The sequence below is a fragment of the Rutilus rutilus genome (genome assembly GCF_951802725.1).
Source record: "Rutilus rutilus genome assembly, chromosome: 3".
In the NCBI taxonomy this organism is placed as follows: domain Eukaryota; kingdom Metazoa; phylum Chordata; class Actinopteri; order Cypriniformes; family Leuciscidae; genus Rutilus; species Rutilus rutilus.
This window is the reverse complement of record NC_140211.1, coordinates 3,199,591-3,218,289: the sequence shown is the minus strand read 5'-3', so window position 1 is coordinate 3,218,289 and position 18,699 is coordinate 3,199,591. Positions and strand designations below refer to the sequence as shown.

General features: G+C 40.2%; 1 long non-coding RNA gene across 2 annotated transcripts; it reads left to right on the top strand.

Annotated features, from left to right (window-relative positions):
* Positions 1-14,000: 14,000 nt before the first annotated feature.
* LOC311287936 lies at positions 14,001-16,501 on the top strand. 2 transcript variants are annotated; one of them, XR_014626846.1, is made up of 8 exons: positions 14,001-14,058; positions 14,148-14,208; positions 14,934-15,052; positions 15,177-15,474; positions 15,570-15,630; positions 15,797-15,890; positions 15,981-16,099; positions 16,207-16,501. It is a non-coding gene; the product is annotated as an uncharacterized lncRNA (long non-coding RNA). The 2 variants fall into 2 exon arrangements; XR_014626847.1 differs by having other exon boundaries at positions 14,012-14,208.
* The last annotated feature ends 2,198 nt before the right edge of the window (positions 16,502-18,699 follow it).

Here is an 18,699-nt window from a genome sequence, read left to right as displayed (position 1 = left end):
TTTTCTCTAGCTTAGTTGTTACTGAAATATTTTGGAAGATTTATAGGCTGCTATGGTTATTGTTATTATTATTTTATTATTATCAGCTAAATGAATAAATGTAAATGTAAATGTAAATGTAAATGTAAATGTAAATTTTATGCAGCACTGCACATAGCCTATGCTTACAAGGCACAACAAACCTGGTGTTCATTATATTATTGTTGGAAACATTTGTGTGTGTGTGTGTGTGTGTGTGTGTGTGTATTCTGTGAATTTTAAAAAGCAATTTTAACCAGACAAATCTAAAATTCCCCAAATCGTGCAGGCCTTTCTCTTGATATCAGTATGTTCACTTTTTTTTTTTTTTTTTTTTTAGGGCCTAGATGCCACTGAGTCCTGCTGACTTCAACTTTCTCTGTACATGAACATGGTAAAGTGAAAATCAAACACCTTGGAAATGAAAGGTATGTACAATGTTTTTAGTAATGGCACAAAGGTCTCTGTCTTTGTATCATTGGTTATCTTTGGATTATGTTGTGTTGTAAATAAATCAAACCATCTAAAAGCCATTCTTTTTTAAATCTCCTCATTCTTTGTGCAAGGTTGCTCAGAATGATAGGGGCCTGATAGCTCCTAATAGGGCAGTTAGAGGAGGGTCTTTGTCTTACTCAGGTGAGAAAAGCCATACATATTAATGAGCTCCCGCATAAAGCTTTGTGGCACAAAACACGTCGTAAAATTTTTAAATCAATATATTGTCTTCTCTGAATGAGCAGTCAGGGTGATTTTCACATCGTTTTGGAGCAAATATTCTAGGCTACGTCATACAATTTTCAAAAGTCTTGTGAAGAAATAATCAGTATGGGTTTCATGGCCTTATTTCAGTGAGAATTTTTTTTTTGTATTTTCACAAACCACGCATAAATGTCATTATCTCAAAACTACAAACTTTTACACACATGCTGCTGATATATTATTGTAGCAGAGTTTGTGCTGAATACAGTGTAATTAGACTTTAGCCATGAAAATGTCACAAGTAACAGAAATAAGCACAAATGTCAGAGCATGTCAGAACACCTCCAGGGCCCAGAAAACAGCTCAGACCTCAGAGGGTTAAAAACACTTACTTTCAGTGTTTTCCTTGTTAACATTACAACCTTCTCGACGTCAGCTCCGTATTGAGTCAAAGATGTCGCCTTTGAGAAAGATTTCGGCTCGTTTAACCACGGAGAGCATTTAAATTTCTCTATAAATCAATATGTTATAAAATACATATTGTAAATTAGATAAAACACTTACTTTCGTCGTTTCTCTGTTTAAAAGCAACCTCATCCTGGTCTGCTCTGCATCGCGCATCAACGAAAATGCCTTTCTGAGACCGGTTTAGCCGTTCACAGCACATAAATATTGTAATAAAACAATATGATGTAACAAAAGTTAATAAAATGCATATATAAATGCGATTAAACACTTAATATCTGCGTTTTCCCTCCTCGTATGCCTTGCATCGCGAGTCAAAGAAAATGGCGTCTGTGAAAAAAGTTTCAGGTCGTTTCGTCACGCCCAGCGCGTAAATGTCCCGGATGTAATTAATTACACTCTCTCTGTGTAAATTTAATAACTCTACATATTTTCACCAGCCAGAGGGTGCGGTTTACACTAGCAGTGTTAATCCCTTGAAATTCAACACCAGAAAATTAACTCTTTACTCTTAGAGTCCTTAATACCAGGATTTCAACACTGGAGATTTTGCTGTGTAGTTAATTAACATATTTAGCTGCAGTGTAACATCTTCCTCTGTCTGACGTTTCTCTCTTCAGGCTCTTAATCAAGTGTTCTGAAGAGGAAACATAATGGACAAAAAGAAAGCACTTTAAAATCATCAAAATGCTCAGAAATGTTACTTCATGTCTTTGAATTCTTTTCTGATGCTTCCATTGCTGCTCTTGTTCACATCCAAACCATAAAGCAGCGTAAGAATAATGAACAAACTGATTCATGAAACTCTTTTTTTTTTTTTTTTTTTTCTTAAAGCGAACACAGGACTCGTCTTTGTCAATCAGAAGAAGAACTGGAGAGACGCTCAGAGTTACTGCAGACAGAATCACATTGATCTGGTCAGTGTGAGGAACCAGTATGAGAATCAACAGGTTTAGAAGTTCATTAGTGGTCTTCAGTTATCTAGAATAGATCACGGATCTGGATCGGTCTGTTCAAAGACTCATGGCAGTGGTCAGATCAGAGTAACTCCTCTTTCAGATACTGGGCTCCTACTCAACCTAATAATGCTGGAGGTGTTGAAAACTGCACAGTGATCAGACCAAACACTCAGGGTCAATGGCATGACATCTCTAGCAACAACCAATTTCCTTTTGTGTGTCATGAAGGTGAGCAGATCCTCACAAACACACACAATCCATCCATCACCTCCAGATATCTTAAAGTTCACGCTACATGTCTGACATGACAGATTCCTCCACAGTGTTTGTTCTGCATGTTGTTTTTGATCAGTCTCTCTCTAGTTTTTGCTTGTGGTTTGTTTTGTGTCCAGATAAACTGATTCTGATCAAAGAGACTATGACGTGGCCTGAAGCTCTGAGATACTGCAGACAGAATTATACGGATCTGGTTTCGGTTCATTCAGAGGAGATGCAGGAGGAGGTGATGAATGTGGTTAAACGTGCGTCTACTGAGGCGGTGTGGTTGGGTTTACATCACGTATTTTGGGCATCTGGTACTGGGTGAACGGAGAGACCGTGTGCTTTCATAACTGGGCTCCAGGAGAGGAGGACTGTGTGTCTGGAGTGAGATCTGGAGCAGTTCTGTCTAGAGGAGATCAGCGCTGGATCAGCCGTCCTGAACACGACAAACTCAACTTCATCTGCAGCAGATCTGAGGAGTGAAGGATATGTCATTATCATCAGATAATGTGCTTATATCAGTACAAAAAAAAAAAAAAAAATATGTAATTTAAAAGTATCATATGAGTCTTTTTACTATCAATGTGATGTTCTCTGGGTATTTAAAATACTAGTGTGCACTATATGTTTTAAAGACCCCATGACATCAACATGAGTTTTCATCTGTGGCTTTTAGCAACATTTATATTTTAAATTCGCATTAGTTCTCTTCTGAAAACACGTTGATTATTTTCAACACAGACTGTCCAGTCAAACATACTTGCTGTTAAATATAAAGTAGAAGATCATGATTCGAGGATGTGGCTCAAAGTATATTGGCTGTTATAAAGAAAACGCCTCGGTTACGACTGTAACCTCGGTTCCCTGAAGAGGGAACGAGCGTTGCGTCGAGTTTGACGCTATGGGAACGCTTTGCGTAATGACGTCTTGAAGCACATGTAAAATCAGTCCAATGGTGTGGCGGAACGTCAGAGGCGGGTGACGTCACGTACCAGGAAACTATAAAGCCGGCCCAAAAACAGAAAGCGAAAGCTTCGTAAAGTCTGAAGTAGTCGCTGGCAGGCATGAAGGAGATATGGCAAGGTGACGCAACGCTCATTCCCTCTTCAGGGAACCGAGGTTACAGTCGTAACCGAGGCGTTCCCTTTCAAGGGAACTCGTGTTGCGTCGAGTTTGACGCTATGGGAACGTCTATACAAACGCCACCATAGCTACAAGTGTCTGTCCTGTGTCTGTCCTGTGTGAAATCCTGTAGAGCAGCACTAGGAAGACAAAACATGAGACCCTGGTGTAGAGTCCAAATCCAAAGAGTAGAACCTGACGAAGGTGTGCGGTGAGGACCAGCCTGCCGCATCACAAACGTCCTGTAGGGACACTCCTGATATAAGGGCCTTGGAGGCCGCCATACTCCTAGTAGAGTGCGACCGGACAGCCATAGGAGAAGACTGCCCAGCCGCTTCATAAGCAAGCGAAATAGCCTCAACCACCCTCTTGCTCATTCTTTGCTTAGACACCGGGGACCCTTTATTTGGGGACCCAAAGCACACGAACAACTGATCAGATTTACGCCACAGGGCAGCTCTGTGGACATAGGCGTCTAATGCCCATACTGGGCAAAGCATATTATTCGTCTCCTGGTCCGAATTTAGAAAGGGAGGAGGACAGAAGGCCTGCAGAACAATAGGTCTGGCCACATTAGTGGGGACCTTGGGGATATAACCCGACCTTGGATGCAGAAATGCCTTGACCATGCCGGGTGCAAACTCTAAACACGACGGAGCAACCGATAGTACTTGAAGATCCCCTATTCTCTCAAGAGATGAAATAGCTAGAAGGACCCTGATCATGCGAAATGGGTTGCCCCTCGGGGAAAACCCCCTGGTCCTGAGCCACCACTGCAGGGGCCTCATGTGCAGTAGTCCAAAAGGTATCACGTTGGAAGCTGCTGCCATGAGACCCAACAGTCTCTGGAACTGTTTGACAGTGAGTAGCTGGCCTAGCTTTACACTTTTCACAGCTGCAAGGATGGATTCTATATGTGGCGGTGACAGGCGCCCCTGCATCGACACAGAATCCCAAACCACGCCTAAGAAAGTGGTTCTCTGAAGTGGAGAAAGCACACTCTTCTTGGCGTTCAACCGTAACCCCAACTCTTTCATAAGGGCGAGAACGACATCTCCTCAATGTCGAACCGCCAACTGATGCGACTGAGCTAAAATCAACCAATCGTCGATGTAGTTCATTATGCGAATGCCCTGGAGGCGCAGGGGCACCAGAGCTGCATCCACGCATTTCGTGAAAGTGCGGGGTGATAAAGCTAGGCCGAATGGAAGAACTCGATATTGGTATGCTTTGCCCCCGAAAGCAAACCTCAGGAACTTCCAGTGACATGGACGGATGGAAATGTGGAAATATGCGTCCTTGAGATCTATCGTGACAAACCAGTCCTCGGACCTGATCTGTGGCATGATCTGTCTCAATGTTAACATTTTGAACTTGAGCTGCATGGCTGACTCGTTCAGAACTCGAAGATCTAAAATGGGATGCAAACCCCCGTCCTTCTTTGGAACTATGAAGTACCGGCTGTAAAACCCGGTTTCCCTGCTGGAGGGAGGTACATATTCTATGGCCCCTTTCTCTAACAGAGTGTTTACTTCCTGTTCCATAACCAGAACCTGCTCGGGGCCCACCAGTGTGGGCAGGACCCCCATAAACCGAGGTGGGCGTTTCTTGAATTGTATCTGATACCCTTTTTCTACGGTCTGCAGGACCCAGCGAGAAACATTTGACAGTAGCTTCCACGCTGTCAAAGATTCTACTAGAGCTACCAGCCTCTCGAGACTGGTTTCTGGATTTTGTTGCTCTTGAGTAGTCGGTTCGTTGCCCTGTAACGGCGCACCGGCAGGGAACGACTGAACGGACTGCTCTAACACCCTCCTCGGAGGGGGCGGGCATCCCGAGGCCACTACGTTTCCGGGTGGTCCTTGAGATATGTGCTCGCCGGAGACCGCTGTGCCCTGAAGCACCAGAGGTGGCAGGGTTGGCAGAACGGTCCCCTGAGGGCACCGAAGAGAGACGGGCACCGTAAAAAGAGGTGTTGACCGCTCTACTTCGGGGGGGACTACCCTCATTTGTCCTGAGCCCTCGGACGTCAGGACTTTTTCCCAGCAGCCTTCTTGGCGATAATAACGGTCCGCAGATCCGTTTTACCCCTCGAAGGCTGCTGGGTTTGAGAGCGCCCTCCGTGTCCCCGAGATTTTTGTGGGGGAGCACAAGAGTGTTTTTGAGTGTCACGATGCTCAGTGCTCTTTTTAGAGGAGTGAGGCTGCTCCCGCTCAGCAGCCTCATAGAAAGCACGGCGGGGGAGAAGTTTCTGAAGTGCAGCTGCCTGTTTTGAAGCTTCTTGTGATTTAGCTACAGCACTATTACCTGCATCTCCAAATAAACCTGATGTAGAAACTGGTGAATCCAAAAGAACATGTTTTTCTTTGTCCTTAATATCACTCAAATTGAGCCACAGATGCCACTCAGTGGCCACCAGGGCTGCCATAGAGCGGCCGATGGATTTAGCCGTCTCCTTGGTGGCCCTGAGAGACAAATCTGTGGCTCTACGCAGTTCAGATACTGTATCGGGACCAATACCCCCGCCCTCCTCTAAATCACTCAACAATTCAGCCTGGTATGCTTGCATTAAAGCCATAGTATGCAAACACGCTGCAGCTTGACCAGCGGAAGCATAAGCCTTATTTATCAGGGAAGATGTGAATTTTACCGGCTTAGAGGGTAATACAGGAGCCTTCAGGGAGGATGCCGTTGCTGGAGAGAGATAGCTCGCAAGCATCTCTTCCACCTTCGGCATCTCCCCATAACCATGCTCTTTAAAATTGTGAATATTGGTGTAGTGTGATGCTTGTGCACTGTATATTCTGTAGGACATGGGTTTCCCCCACGATCTCGACACCTCGGTGTGGAGATCGGGGAAAAACGGAAGGCTTCTGCGCTGAGGCTGTGCACGAGATGGCAGGAAACGTTCGTCGAGCTTACTTTTCGAGCGAACGCCCTGCCTATCTTCTGGCCACTCAATAGATAATCGCTCGACAGCTCTTGTAACAATGTCGAGTAATTCCTCAAACGCATGAGACTGAGGTGGCGAATCCTCAGACTCAGCGTCAATACTAACAACGTCCAACTCCTCAGAGCTGGACAATTGCAGTATTGGTGCCTCTATCGGGGGGGAAGAAACCGCAACGCGTGTTTCCACACCCTGATGAGAGGCACTGGATCTATCAGTAAGAGGCTGAGATAAGGCAGAGCCCATCTCAACATCCACTGATAGATCCATTTGCGAACCCCAGGTCTGAGATCGACGCCGTGCCTCGGCAGCGGCGGGACCCGAGCCCTGGGGAACGCGAGCCTGAGCGCCCTCGCTGAAGAACGTCAGGCGGGATCGGAGCGTACGCAATGGAAGCGCGTCGCAATGCTCACAGCCGGCACCCTCGAGTGCAGACTGGGCATGCTCCTCTCCCAAACAAACAACACACAGAACGTGCGTGTCCCCACCCGTTAAATAACGCGGGCAGGGGTGCACACACTGTCTGAACTGCTGTCTGCTCGCCATGACTTTATATATATATATACAATAATATAAAGACAAACAACAACAAATAACGTGGACAGATTCACATAGAGCGCTACTGAAGACACAGAAGCTTTCGCTTTCTGTTTTCGGGCCGGCTTTATAGTTTCCTGGTACGTGACGTCACCCGCCTCTGACGTTCCGCCACACCATTGGACTGATTTTACATGTGCTTCAAGACGTCATTACGCAAAGCGTTCCCATAGCGTCAAACTCGACGCAACGCGAGTTCCCTTGAAAGGGAACAGAAGAAAAGCACAAGCCACGTCAGTTGATTTCATGGGATCTTGTTATTCTGGTGGTGTGACTTCTTTCTCCTCCTCACTCCCACTGCATGAAAAGTGGGATTTTCGACAGTTACCGGCACTGTAGATTGTCGTGGAAGTTCAGGTTTACGACTGCAAACGGCAATTTACAGGCAACACTGCAAACTGTCGGAAATTGTCGGAAATTGACGTGGGACTTGCTTGCCCCGTGACCCCCCTCCCTCTAATGCTTTAACATGTAAATGAGACTGCTGTGAGCTTTACAAATGCAAATGATGGTAGCAGGGGGAGTTTTATCCCAGGTGACTCAAAGGTATTAACTTAATTCTAAAAAAAATACAATATTTATTTATAACGCAAAATTAAAAACAGCCAAGGCTGACCAAAGTGCTGTACAGGGCAATTATAAAATGCAGGGCAGAAACAGGACAATTAAAAAAAAAAAACAATAGTTGTGTCAAGGGGTATTAAAGTTTTCAAGGATGTTTTGAAGATGGAAATTGAGGGAGCTAGTCTGATATAGAGGGGTAGACTGTTCCAAAGTTTTGGGCCAGCAGTCGCAAAAGTGCAGTCGCCTCATTCTTTAAGTCTGGATCTGGGCACGATGAGAAGACAGTGATCACTGGATCTCAAAGTACGAGATGGAGTGTACGGGCAGAGGAGATTGGTCAGATATTGGGGGGCCGGTTTGTTAAGAGCTTTATACACAAATAGTACAATTTTAAAATCAATCCTGAATGTGACAGGTAGCCAGTGGAGTTTGAATAAAATAGGGGTGATCGACTCATATTTGCGTGTCCCAGTGAGAAGTCTAGCCGCTGCGTTTTGAACTAGCTGTAGACGAGAGAGAGAGGCCTGAGATAGCCCAAAATAAAGTGAGTTACAATAGTCTAAGGCCATCCTTAAAAATATTCTTGTTTGCCGTAACCCGACCGACCCTGTCAGTTTAGTAGCCTACCGACCCAATTATTTATTTGTTCCCCCTTTTAGTCCGACCGACTTGCCGGCTGAAACTTGTGTTAAGACCGACCGCTTTTTTGTAACTCTTCAAACAACTAATATAAATGCAATAAAATAATATTAGTTATTAAGTATTGTGAATATAAATTCCGTAGGCCTGCATACAAACATAAGCTATAGCAGTGTGATTTTTATTTCAAAATAAGAGATTTTTGTTTAACAGTAACACCAGTGACACAACTCCAGGGGACCACTACTTTCATTATAAATTTTATAATATGTATTCTGCATTTTTTTTATATATATCATTTACATAATATATTTGATAGTTATGTATACATTATTGTATTTTAAATGGTGTAAAAATCTGTTATTGACCTCAAAATAAAGCATTTTCCCTCTGTACATGACTGTGGGGACGAGCACTTCTGTGGTGCTTGAAATTCTATATAATTCATAAAAATCAAATATTGCCACATTGATGGCTCAAGAGGGTGTAATTGTTCAAATAACATATTGTTTTATTTTAAAATGTAAAGAAATTGTAACCCTAAAGTGTTTTTTAAGTGTAATATTTCTGTAAAGGCTAGGGACAGAAAAATTGACATTTTCATAGAATGACCCTCTTACATTTTAGCTTAAATTGATATATTTAATGAAAGTAGCTAGATTAGTTACTATGTGTCATTAGCAATAGCCAATGTTATGTAAAAAAGACACAAAACCATTTATTTCAACAATTAATTTCAATCAGGCTTTGCCACAAAGGTAAAATGTGCATTCCATGCAAACAGCATCACAATCTCTTAGAGCCCTGCAACCACTGTGCATAATACAACACGAACAGAAGATTGTATTTGACTCATGCTGCATACACATACGCAATGACAAGAATTATGCCTACTGTACATATAGAGTTACAACTACGATTAGAGTTGTTTACATAAAATGTACCTCGTTTCTATTTTGCATTAAAAATGTTTGTGGCCCCTTTAAGAAATCCCTCTCTTCTCGCGATATTATTCACTTGTGCTGGACGCGTGCGCGCGACCAGAGAACGGCAGCCATTTTTCATTGTTCAGGAGTATGGCGCTCGAAATGTTCCGTTCGGCGACGAGACTGACTAGGACGACAGATAACACACGTGTATACGTGCGTGTACGTCTCCATTTGTTTTATATGGAGACGTACACGCAAATATCACGTCACGTAGACACGTCAATAACGTGTAGCTGTTGATCTTTACAGACGTGACGGCGGCGTCACGTTAGAATTTAACGTGTGGATTACGTCTGCACGTCTGCCCGTCTTAACGTCTGCCCGTCTGCACGTCTGAACGTCTGCCCGTCTGCACGTCTTAACGTCTGTACGTCTGCACGTCTTAACGTCTGCACGTCTGCACGTCTGCCCGCCTTATTTTCCTTATTTTCTCATAGGCTACATTTAGGCTACTGTTATAGACATTATAGATAATCTTATTTTGGCAGTTTACTAAGGGCTACATTGGATTTATTTATTTATATAATGATGAATGTCTGTTAAGTATGCATTTTGTATCCCAATGATAGATAAAAGTATATTGTCATGTATACGATGAGAGACAAATAAAATGGGCTAGTAAAATTCAGAAAAAGTGGTTCATATATTTGTTTGTTTAAGATTTGTTAAAGCCCTGCAGCAGCCGGTCTGCATGCCTCAAGTTCATTCATAGATGCTGCATTTAGTAGGCTATTAATTAACCATCTGAAACCACTTTAAAACGTATTGGATTTTAAACTAAAATTAATTATCATACTTCTGATTGCTGGTTACTGCTATACTTATTCTGAACAGGTCATTAATCATTCAATATAAAATAGTTTAACATAAATATACTATTTAATAGAGCTACACTACAGTTTTTATAAAGCCTAGCACTCTATTAATTGTAACCTAGTCATACTGCAATTTTTTTTGCTACTATGTTAAGAGCATACAAATATATCACCCAACTCAGGCAAAACAATTGACAGCCCTGATAAATAAAGTAAAAGGCTTAATGCATCTTGTTTTCACCTGCAGGAAAAACAAACACTTAAAACAAAAATGACAGTAAATGACCACTAAAGTCAGTAGGTGGCAGCAGAGGGACACTTATCTGCTCATTAGCCATGTCCACTCCTTGATATACTTGTAAGAAGTTTCAGTAAGTCTTGGGTCATTTATTCCTGTACAAAGGGCTCAATGCATTAACAATTTCTGAAAGGAGCAATGTTCGCTATAGTATACATTTGCTTTTGTAAAATATTTCCAGTGCTTTAAATGTCTTACAGATTTGTATGGGTTCTGCATGCATCTTTGGAAGTTATTCCACAAGATAAATATTAAGTAAAATGTATGACTGAATGATTTTTTTTAAATGGATTTTTATGTCAAAACGAAGAGTTTGTAATGTCATTTGTAGCATTTTTAATAACAGAATAATAGACTTAAATAGTCAGAGTATGACTGCTTTATTCTATGGTATTGTCTGCATGCTGGTCCTATTCCTGTCTAGCACATGAAATACCCATACCTTTACTCTGCTCTTAAGCACACACAATAATCATAAATGCTACACTAAATCTTTAAATCCTGGGAAATAAAGTTTGTTACATAAATAAGAATTACAGTAAAAAGCATTCACTTAACAATTTTGCAGTTAATGAAGTCCATGTTATACAATATGCTCAGTATTTTGTGTTCAGTATTTTCAGATTTAAACTATATGGTTTATATATACGATTTATATTTATATTCTTTATATCACAATGACATACATATTAACACATCAGGGTTTCCGTTGTAATTCCGTTGAAATGTCCGACAAAATTAAATCTCTCCGGTCAAATTGTCCGATTAAAATAGTTAAAATACACCGACCTTTGGCTATGTTATAAAGGAACAGGCTCTACCGTTTTAAAGTTATTAAACATTATTACATGGCTTGGTTGAACTCCAATGTGGAATGCGGTCTGTTATTTCTTGATATCAGACCGCTGAAGCACTAGCGGCACCAGGACTTTGTTTAGGTGGGCCTCCAGAAAACTGGATGGGCCAGTTAAAATAAGCCAACAAATAAATAAGAACGGTTTCCCCTTCATCTCCGTTTCAGCGCTTTACTGGGCACTGAGGACAGCGACTCAGTAGCCAACCTGAATTGAATGCGTAATTAGCATAGGTAAAAAAAAAAAAAAAAAAAACTTAAACAGGATTTTTTTGTTACTTTTTTAATACAATTACAATTACAATTTTATTTAATTTATTGTTTAATAAAATTATAGGCCTATTATTTTTAGTTTATTAACAGCAACAACAGCTGTAAAGATGAAGTTGACGATCCATCTAGTGAACGCGCCTATAGAGAGAAATGCACATGATTACATAATCAGAGCGTAGCCTATTTCTTTTAGTTTTAAATTGTTAAAAAGACATTTCAAGCTTTCTTAAGATATATTTCATGTCTGTGAGGCCTATGCTGAGTTTCGTTAAATTAGGATGAGAATGAGATGCGCTCCAGTTCACGAGCAATGCAAGTGACCGCGCGGGCGCCTGCATGATTAGGCCTATCGTCTGCTTTATTTCCAGGCAATCGGTTGATAAAAAAATTTATTAAAATTAAGATACAATTTATACAAAACGAAATTCACGTCAGAAAAGTCTTTCTACAAAACCAAACTTAATTAAGTGGTCAAAATCATGTCTGACCCGCTCCATGTCTCTCGATATTGTGCTGTTCACTTTTCATAATCAACATAAATAAAAAATAACAATTAAATATTTTAACAAATATTAAACTAAATGAGCTTAATGGCTACAACACTTATAGTAAACCTAGACTCTCTATTTGTACAAATTGCTGCACATTCATTTTATTCAGAATTTTGCACACATAAGTTGAAAGGCATTTGTTTGTGCATGCATAGCAAAACATATCTGCAACATTGATCAAGTTTCGCTGATAATTATGCGTGCATTTATTAATTATTATCTTAATGAATAATGAAACAAGGACGAAGCATATAAACTGCGTTGTTTGTTTAGAATGGAATGGATCGCAAATAGATCCGAATGAAGAAACGAACCATAGTAGAAAATGTTTTTTTTTTTTTCGTCTATTTGAAAGTTAGGCTAATAAACATGTTATATATATATGCTTGTCAAATGAAGCTTCATGCACCTATGAGCTATTTCAGAGACCTGGGGTGCGTTTCCCGAAAGCATCGTTGGCCAACTATGGTCGCAAGTTCATCGCAATGTCCATTGAACTCTATTGGTAACGACGGAACTTGCGACCATAGTTGGCCAACAATGCTTTCGGGAAACGCACCCCTGGTTGATTTAATGCTTTACATTCCCCTTCATTAGTGAAATGCAAAATTTATAGCCAAGACACTGTCATTAAAATGTAGCATGTCATGGGAACCAACAACAGCACATACATTAGGCTATACCCATATTTCTATTTATAGCCACTTTAAATTCACATAATGTTTCACATCTGAGTAACAGAAATATAATGAAATATAGCCTATATATATATATATAATGAAAATGAATTGCCAACATGCCAAGAATATAAAAAAATACCAAGTAAAACACAAATTTGTAAATATTTGTTTGAATGTTTCTGTAATGAGCAGTTTTTAGAAAACCAGAATGCCTGTAAATAAACAATATATTAATGACTGGCATTTCACACAAAAGTCAATGAAAATACAGTTCCAAACAGCGCCACAGCAGAACAATTGTCTAAAAGGAGTAGTTGTGTGGGTGTTAAAATATATATTTGTATTTTTGAAAGAATAGGTTGAACATCAACCAGTAATCTCAATAGAACAGGGCCTTGGCGCCATCTACCGGCAATTTTATATTGATATTTAGTAGTTTAATATTTATTTAGCCTCCGTTCATTTCGGCATTTACAACTCGGTTTAAATGAGCTTGCTAGAAGTACATAGAACGATTTTTTTATAACATAGAATTTAAGAATATAATTAAGTAATGCATCCACTCTACTATAGAGCTTTATTATTATTATTATTGTAGCCTATAGCCTATTTCATATTCCCACATGCTCGTGCATAATTGATATTGCAAAATAGGCCTACATTCAAAGCTTTTTACTGTTGAGATTCGTTTTTTTTATGTATCCAAACCTAAATAGTATTTTCTTAATATTTTTCGAGGATGTTAAAAGCTAGGCCTATGTTAAATAGCTATTAATCTGATTTTCTCTGCTGAAAATTACTTCATCTAATTTAATAACAGCTTTAATAGCTAAAAGATCAAGTCTTCTAGCCCACACCGTTCGAACAGTGTCTCAAATAAGACAAGTCTATTCAATTCAATTCAATTCAAATTTAGCTGTAGCCTAGCGCTTTTCACAATATTGTTTCAAAACAGCTTTACAGAAAATGCATTTCAGAAATGTACATAGAAAAATACAGTTAGTAAGTTAGTCATTTATTAATCCGTCATACAAGTAGCTGCATAAAAGTACGTGCGCTATTTTTAAATTAGCCAAGGCACGTTTTGCGTTCAGACGTGCAGACGGGCAGACGTTAAGACGTGCAGACGTGCAGACGGGCAGACGTTAAGACGGGCAGACGTGCAGACGGGCAGACGTGCAGACGTGTAGACGTTCTCCACACGCACGTTAACACGTCTTTAAGCTTGGTTAGGAAAGAAATGACACAAAGCGAGCGCCATACAGGAGAGCTCCATGACGGTGCGTGCATCGATCGGATTCTGTGTTATACGTTCTTCTTTCTTGGTAAATATTACTCCAATATCTTTAATATGCACAAATAATTTGTGAAGCGAAGTTAAAAGAACATTTGATGTGTACATTTTTGTTTATAGATTTATTTGGAGCGCATGTGTGACGAGGGAACCTCGTGGTGATCGGACGGTAAAGGATTGGGTATGTACGTTTTATGGTTTATGGGGGAAATTACTGATGGCATGTTTATTTGATAAATCTGTTAATGAGTTGAATCTATATTCTGTGATTATACAGTATAACTTTATCATTAAATGCATATTTCTGGTTCCGCATGGCATGATTAAACGTGGGTTGTGGCTTTGTTAAAGTGCTTTTATTTCTCTTGTAACTTAGGCCTAAGTTACCTCAGCCACTGCCGTATTCCAGTTTGTGTTATCGTATTTAATTGTAGCCTAACATATTTTGGTTTGGAGAAATCAATTTAAATCTGACCAGTTGCAGTGTATTACACTGCATTTCAGTTTGAATTGAGTTAAGTATTCTGTGGATTTGGGCATTGATCCACTGGTTAAGCTTTTTGTGACATTTGATTGTCATCTTCAAATTTACTGTAAACTGTTTCTACAATTTCTTTTTTTTTTTGTTTAACTAGTGAAATCTATTTTTTTTCTTGTGAAATCTCTTCGAACAAGGCAAACTTTTTTCTTGCTTCCATTGACCGCTGTCACTTATTTTAAACAGCAGTCAGAATAAAAACCCAATTTCAAAAAGCATAGTTTGCTTCCGGTGTGTATTTCTGCAATTTCACCCGGTTGCATTTTTTCTCCTTTGTTTAATTTTACTGTGACTTATGTTGTTCTTATTAATTTTACTGTGACTTATGTTGTTCTTATTAATATCACTCTCAATTAATTGTTTTCCAGCTGCCTTTAAGACATATTACACGACAGTGCGCAGGAGCTTCAGGTACAAACAACCAGATCTTGCATTGCAGGCGGAAGCTGTGGTGAATTCAGCTCGGAGTCGAGCGAGAAGAAAGACGGTAAGATTTATTAGATTAGATTTGTTTTTGGTCAATGTGACTATTTTTCAGGTGCATTAATAGATGTGTGTTGTCCATACGCAGTGCATTGCGCAGTATTGATTGTCTTTATTGGTTTTAACAGCTGCTAAAAGCGAGACAGAGTGTGCTAGCTGAGGATGAGGTGGGCCTTCGGAAGTGTGCTTCCATAGACCTGATGTCTGATGAGGAAGACGGCATCATCGGCGGGGTGTCTGGATGGATTGTGCGACCTCCGTCCTGTCGCAGCCAGGAGCTCACCAAGCTCTGTGCCACGCTGCAGTCGAGATTAGAGGCGACTCCAAAGTACAGGGCAACGCACCACAGACGTCTGCAAAATGGACCGAATTCAGACAGAATGCTGCTAGTTACCTGCAGCTGTATTTTGTCAGGCCTTGTGAAATGTAAGAGTTTTTCATGATTTCATCATAAAGCAAGAGGTCATGGGATTGATGGCTATTATTTGTTTAATAATTGTAAATAATCCTGTAATTTACAGGAAGCAGTATGCCATCTTCACAACTCTGAGACAAATTGTGGGCGCTACGAACTGGATCAAGGTAAAAAAAATAAATAAAAGAATCTTACATTCTTTTATTTTTTTACTTTCATAAAAACTTACAAACATTTTAAAGGTAAGATTCAAAGAATATGCTTTCATTCTCTTGTATAAGAAAATAAATCCGTTATAGTTTACGATCTTAATCATACATTTTGTTTCCATAGAGTAACCTCGCCTCATAACGAGGGCGTAACCTCACATTTACTCAGAGCTATGTCTGCAAGTCCAGATTTTCATGACGCTGATCATGACGACATTGTAAGTAACTTTTACTATTTTCTCCTTGTTTCATTTTACTGTGACTTGAGTTGTTTTTATTCATATCACTCTCATTTAATTGTTTTCCAGCTGCCTGTAAGACATACTACGAGACAGTACGCAGGAGCTTCAGGTACAAACAACCAGATCTGGCATTGCAGGCCGAAGCTGAGAAGAGTTCAGCTCGGAGTCGAGCGAGAAGAAAGAGGGTAAGATTTTTAGTCAATGTGACTATTTTTCACGTGCATTAATAGATGTTTTGTGTCCATACACAGTGCATCACAGTACTGATTGTCTGTATTGGTTGTTTTTACAGCTGCTAGAAGCGAGACGGTGTGCTAGGTGAGGATGACGTGGGCATTTGGAAGTGCGCCACCATAGATCTGATGTCCGATGAAGTTCAACCACCAGCCAGGAGCTCACAGAGCTCTGTGCTACGCTGCAGTCGAGATTAGAGGCGACTCCTAAATACAGGGCAACGCACCACAGACGTTTTCAAAGTGGATCGAATTCAGAGAGAACGCCGCTAGTCACCTACTACAGCTCCGAAGATGAAAACAGACACTGAGCTTCCAATTTGTTGTGTGTGCAGATGATCTATGCTTTGTACATAGGTGCATATTGTTTTGTGTTTGTGCTAATAAAGCTCTTTCTTTGAATAAACAGCATGTCCCTGGCAAATTTTCCTTTCCTTTATAAATTCATGTCCTTGATGGTAATAGTGTAGTCCATAGGTTAACAATGACATGAATATACCACAGAATAGCATATTATGAATATAAAAAAATAATTTATATATTATTATTTATATGAATATTATAATTTTTTGAATTTATAATGAGCGAGGGTGACCAATAGTAACAGATCTGCCAACCAATCACGAGTGATTTTTCTTGTTTAAATCACGTGGGTTCAACCAATAGTGAGTGAGGAAATTCAAGCCTTTCTCTGGCGGGAGCTGCTATTCATATGGTAATTAGAGCCATTCAAACCTCCGGCGCGAGCGCTCTGCATACGTCATGGTTCGTTTCCGACAATATTCGGCACAGACGAACGCGACGTTCACAGGCTGTAAATTGTCGTTAACTGCCGAAAATTAGGGAGATTTACGGCCGTTTACGGGGTCGGAAATCCCAATTTTCATGCAGTGTATTCTAATCTTTGATTAAGTAAGTGTGTTATTAATTTTATATTATTGATTGTAGCAGCCCTGTGGTTATACAGCAATATGAGCTCCTGCATCAGTCAGACACACAGGCATCACAAATCAGCATATGAATCTCAACATGTTAATAATGATCAACAAAAAGTTTCATGCTGCAATGCATGCTGGGTGCCAGCATGTGTGACGTGCCTCTGAGCCCGTCCTCCTCTAGCCGGCTGTGTGTTGGGACTCATAATGTGAAACACCTGCAGAGAATTATAAAAGGTTTTAGTTCTCTGACTTCACTCTCTTCGGTTGCCCTTTTGTCTTCTGTTGCTCCTTTGATATTTGTTTATCATTCATTTGCTTCATGTATTAGTTTAGTTTGGGAATTTATGTTTGTATACCACTAATGCATTAATGTATACACTGAGAAATAGTTTCTTAATGTGGATAGTGGATTGTACCATGTCAAAGCATTAGGTGTTTTTGCTACCTTAAAAGGAAGCTGAAAGTCTCTCTGTAATGTATATAAGCTCAAACTTACTGTACCACCTCAGAGAAACATAAAGGCATGAGGGCGTGAGAGGAAGGAAACATAGAGATGATGGGGTAAGGAAGGAGAAACCCAGAGAAACCATTTACAGCTAGCATGATGGGGTGAGAAGATAGAGAAATGGAGAACAGAGAAATCTGGAATGAAGACCTCTCATGTAGCCTTATATTCTTATATGCCTGTTTCTCTCTGTCTGACACATGATACATAATAAATAGAGATCTCTTGGCAAAAGTAACTGGTGTAGCTTCCGTGATTCAACCATAATGGGCTGAACCATTAAAACCAGCTGAGCCACTTTCAGAGTTACAGGATTAGTTTCAAGTTGACAAAACCAAACCAATCCAATCAGGTTTGTTGGAACCGTGACTATCGCGATGAACACCGGTAAAAGCCGAGCCACTTTCATGGTGCCTAAAATCCAGGGTTGGTGCAAACTAAACTAAAACACCTTGTTAACTTAAACTGGCTTCATGGTTTAGGCCTCAGGCCACTACATGTTATCATCAATACATAATAATCATCTACTACGTAATCATTTGTCACTGCTTTTTTTCTATAACAAATGTGCTTTATAACAGCCAGAGAAAAACTAATGTTAAGAAGTGTAACTTAAAGGGATACTTCTCCGATTACCACTAAGCTTTGTATCAGTAGAAACCCGGTAGTATTTTGGAATGATGAATGATGTCCCCCTGAGACGAGAGATTTCTGTATTGTGTGTCTGGAAAAAAACCTCCAATGACGCAAAAATCGTCATTTAGGATCAGAGGCTTTATTGTCCAGAGGCGAGAGACTACAGCCAGTAGGAGGAGCTCGTTCCGCATGTCTTCAACCCGCCCATAGGGGGTGCGATCTCACTCACAGAATGTACAAATTAAGAGCTATTTTCCAAAACGCGATAAATGCCATTTAAAAAAAAAAAAACCTATTAACCTTTTTTTTTTTTTTTTTTTACTATTTTTTAAATAACCTATTCACTGCTCCATCAACGTTTCATGGCAAATCGCTATATTTCCTTGTTTAAAATGTACTGCAGTTCCTTTCCAAGTAAGGGTTAATGCCCGACGAGGTGTCCATTGTCAGGTATTAATGGACGACGGCGAGGC